We start from the raw sequence: 4,964 nt of genomic DNA on the forward strand, positions 1-4,964 counted from the left end.
GGGGGGGGGGGATGCGGATGGGCGTTGCCTCGTTCACCAGCCCCTACTACACTAAATAGGAGGGGAAAGTATCTAGTGCTCCCAGGCCTAGGGTGCTCCCGGTGCTCCGATGCGAAAAACATTTTTTAAAATGTTCAAAAAATTCTGAAAAAAATGCAGCACATCGACGGAACATCGATGTCTCTTGTCACAAAATTTCAAATCAAAATTCGAAACATTGCTCGAGATACAAAAATGACAAATTTGACATCAATGTGATAATGGGTCAAAACTAAAGCCCAACTTATGTTATGTACAAAAGTTTGTCATTTTTGTATCTCAAGCAATGTTTCGAATTTTGACTTAAAATTTTGTGACAAGAGACATCGATGTTCTGTCGATGTGCTGCAATTTTTTCAAAAATTTTTGAACATCTTAAAAATGTTTTTCGGACATTTGGAGCACCAGGAGCACCCCAAGCCTGAGAGCACTAGATACTTTCCCCAAATAGGAGCTCCCCCATCTATCTTGCTACAAGCAAGATGTATAGACGCTCGCCTATGGCGGGAGTATGATGATGCGTCGGAAACCTGCTATAGGCCCACTCTGGCCGAGAAAGAGCCCATGGGCTAGCCCTTTTCCGTCACGACATAGCCCATGTCCAAGTGGTCATCTATCCACATTCTTGTGTGTGTATTTTTTCCACTCTCTCCTTCTTGCCAGCGTTTTTACATTAACTAGATGATACCCCCACACGTTGTTGCGGGATAGTTTGCAACTTACTTCAATGAGATTTCTTGTATGAAACATGAAGAGTTGGAGTAATAATATAAGAGCCAGAACTGAAAATACATATAACTTATTGTGTTTGATTATTGTATGGTTATATGCTATTTATTAAATTATAATATCATAATAGAATGGAAATTTTCATGCATGTTTGCATGTTGATGTGAGTCTTTTCCCATGTATGTTGCATGATGATGTGGCATGCTTGCATGTTTAGAGAAATAGAATAGCGAGGATGGCCCTTTTTTTCATGCATGTTGTGTGATGTGCATGTTGAGGTGAGTCCTTTCCATGTATGTTTTTTTGACTGAAAGACTGTAAGGGAAGCCCTTACAGTATAATTGGTGCAACAAACCCAAATTGCAAGTACCATGCCTTAAACCTGGATGGGTGGGAAGTATACCTGGCCATACCTCGGGCCGGGCCGGGCCTAGCTAAGCCCGACGCAAAAAACCCAGGCCCGAGCCCGGCCCGGCCCGGCCATCGGGCCTGTTTTCTGGGCCCGAGCCCGGCCCGAACACGTAAAAGCCCGTCGGGCTTCGGGGCAGCCCGACCCGTCCTTCAAGAAAACACGAAAACGATGGGCCCGAGCCCGGCCCGGGCCGGCCTTCGAGCTCAAAATCTAGGCCCGAGCCCGGCCCGGGAGCGGCGTCGGGCCGGGCCGGGTCAGGCTTTTTCGGGCCGGGCCGTTCGGGCCGGGCTGCCCATGGCCAGGACTAGTGGGAAGACATCAGCCCCTTCCTACCACTAGGCTATTCCTTAGTCTGCCTTTTCCCATGTATGTTGCATGATGATGTGGCATGCTTGCATGTTTAGAGAAATAGGATAGCGAGGATGGACCTTTTTTTTCATGCATGTTGTGTGATGATGTGGCATACTTGCATGCTGAAAGAAATATGTTAGTGAGGGCTAGCTATTTATATATAAAAGATTCTAGATTTTTTTTTTAAACTATGTAAAGGTTGTTATGATTTTAGTATTGTTCAACTGCACGGGGACGAGCGTCGGCTCACCTTGGTCAAACGGCAAAGTAAGCTCTTTGCCGTTAGTAAGAGAAAAACATACGACAAAGTGAGCTCTTAGCTGTTAGTAAACAAAAAGGCAGACGGCAAAGCCTATTTTGCCATCAGCTGCCGACGGCAAAAGTGGTTTTTGCAGTCAGCCCCGACGAAAAGCTGACGGTAAAGACCCTCACAGACAACAAATTAGTTGATTCATGTAGTGTGGACAGGGTTCACAACCACATCATACTGGTAATATCACGGTGTCATCGACATAGTGATCTTGGAGTGCAAAACATCTACCCAACAAGGTTCATAACAGCAAGACAACCTATGGTTGAATGGCTAGGATGATAGTCATACCTTGAACCTTGACGTTGGTAATAGAGAAATAGTACATATTTTGTATAGCTCACCGCCACGATTCTCAGTTCTTACCTAACTTCCATTTCTATTTCTTATAAAAGTACCTATAGTTTTTTTTTCAAAAGTCAAACTTTATAATGTTTGATCAAGTCTGTAGAGAAAAATATGTATAAATAGAAATGCATATCATTAAATACATCATTATACATATTTTCATGTTGTATATGTTTGGTATTGCATGTGGATAATTTTCACTATGTGTGCAGTAACTAGTAACTCATCGAGGGGGACTCTTCCTCCAAGCTCTAACAATGATATGCATGTGAGCATGTCAGTGGCGTCGGAGGTGTGTGTGGTAGTGATTCGGATGCCCGCAAAGCACACCTTTATACGGGCACGCCGCACCTGCCTGAACAGCGAACCTGCCCTCCGTCGTCGTCCATGCCCCCCCGCCGGCCGGCCCGGCCCCGTCCGTCCCCGGAGAAAACGACGACGTCACGGTCGAATCTCGCCCTCGCTAGCCGGTCCAGCTTGATTGGCTAGCTAGCACGGACGACCGTACGGGCGGCAGAACGGAGGCGATTGATGGAGCGCCGGATCTGACGTTTCGCTTTGTGGCCGGCGTCGACCCATCCATCCGTCCATCGTACGCATGGGCCGGCCATGGCATCTTCCCCTGAAAGTTAGCTAGCGAGCTGCCGCATGCATCATGCGGCCACAGTAGATTCGCCTTTCGAGTTTTCGCCGTTTTTTAGGATCGATATTGGGAACATGCATCAATGCATTTCATTCATGTAGGTCGAGGTCGAGGTCGAGCTGACACTGGCCGTTGGACGCTCGCCGCCGGCCGCGAGTGGCGGTGGCACACGAACAGACGAACGCCGCCGACGGGTTCCTCGATCCGTCGTGCGTGCTTAATGGGGGCAGATCCTCCTCTCCGGCCTACGTTGCAGGTTGCACATCCCACGAACCAGGCCCGGTACTGGTCCATGCACACTTGGGTGAGCAACGTGTGCATCAGTGCATGCATGTTGACTTGTTGAGGATGCTGCATGCATGCAGGCGCGACCGTTAACCGCGACCAGGACCAGCGAGATTGCACACCTACTGACTCCAATGTTCAGAGAAATAAAACTAAGGTCATGCTATTTCTCATGCGAATGAGAAATGGGAGAGCTGTGCCCGAACCCCGTGGTTCTACTTAGGCCTTGTACAATGGGAGGTGCTTAGAAGAGGTGCTTAGAGAAAATAAATCAGAATTTCCTTAAGTACCGATGCTTATTTGTACAGGATAGACGCTTAACTAAGCGTCTCTCCTATAGAAATAGTCACCGGTGTTTCAAAAAATCCGGTTTATTTTTCTAAGCACCTCGCTAAGCATCTCCCATTGTACAAGGCCTTAGCAGGCACACCCTTTGCTAGCCATTTTTTGTTGCTGCATCGAGATCTGTGCATAGAAATTTCCTAATCTTTTTGAAGCTTCACATGTCAATGTTTTGTTTTCCTAAAGCATCAGAATTACAAATTAGAAATGTTTTTCACATACTGTAGTTCAATGTTTTGTTGACCTTACAAATTTCAAGTTTGTATGCTGTTTTGTTTGGGAGAGATTAAAAAAGAGAATTTAATTACTCTGGGGTGAGAATAGTGATATAGGATGTGCACGCCCTTCAAAAGTAATAAGAGCTTGCTATTGGCTTGATGGAGAATCCCTTGCTTGTACTCAAATCAATCTCCTCTACTCTCAAACTCCCACAGTATAGATCTTTAGGTTTTAGGGAGGAAGGATTATTCAAAACAATGTCCTTTGTGGTGGGTTTTTTTGCTCCCGAGGTTCGGTGAGTTTGTTCTGTGCGACGTGCCTTCCGTGCCGTCAGTGATCCTCATCGGGTCGTGGCTTGGAGACCTCGTGGTGGTGTCTTCTGGTCAGGTTGGTGATTTTGTTGGTTGCTTATATAGTTTGGTCTTTGTGGTGCGGTTCGACAACGTTGGTAGCACACTAGTGTGTGCAATGTTGTCTCGGGCGAGCAGGGCTTTCAACGACGTCAGCGGTTACCTTGTCAGGCTCTAAGGTGTTGTTTCCCCGAGGTTGTTTCTGTCGAGGCCTCGAGGGGTTCGGATGGCTCCTGTTGCCAGTCTCCCCTTTTGTTTCTTCCTTTTCTGCTTGTGCCATGTGCTCTGGTTCAGCTCGAGCTTCAACTTGGTGTGTGTGACGTTCTAGAAAAAAGTATTCAAAAGACCCTGAGTGTTACGTGCGAAGCTACACGGCTACGAGGTCCGGAAGGCTATACCTGATAAGTTGTACTCCCTCGGTCCCAAAATGTAAGACCGTTTTTGACACTATGGTAGTGTCAAAAATGATTTATATTTTGGAAGGGAGGAGTACTATTCTTGGAAGGTTCAAACCAACCCCTTTTGGAGGTTCCAAACAGCTCTAGAGCAGAAATAAAATACCTTGGAGAGTCTGAACAAAAGATACTATGTGGCTTCGAACCAACTCTTGTGAACCTGTCCTGAAAGATCGGAGTAACACCATTCAGGGGACCCAAATAATAGTTATAATTTTTGGATAGTTCATTGTAGTCCCAACTCGAAGGCATTTAGGGGTCTGAACTATACTTGGACTCTAGAATTTTGCTGTTAATCTCTTTTGATTTGCCCAAATGGATAGTGTGCGAACTAGCCTTATTCTCTAATATAGACAAATTCAAAGGTTCCAAACATATGTTACTCAGAGGAACCAAACATGAGGAAAATGTCTCTATAGCATCCCAGAATATCTGGACACCTCATTTGTAGAGTTCGAATAACACTCAACCTAACCATCTC

The sequence above is a fragment of the Triticum dicoccoides genome, chromosome 5A (assembly GCF_002162155.2).
Source record: "Triticum dicoccoides isolate Atlit2015 ecotype Zavitan chromosome 5A, WEW_v2.0, whole genome shotgun sequence".
NCBI lineage: Eukaryota > Viridiplantae > Streptophyta > Magnoliopsida > Poales > Poaceae > Triticum > Triticum dicoccoides.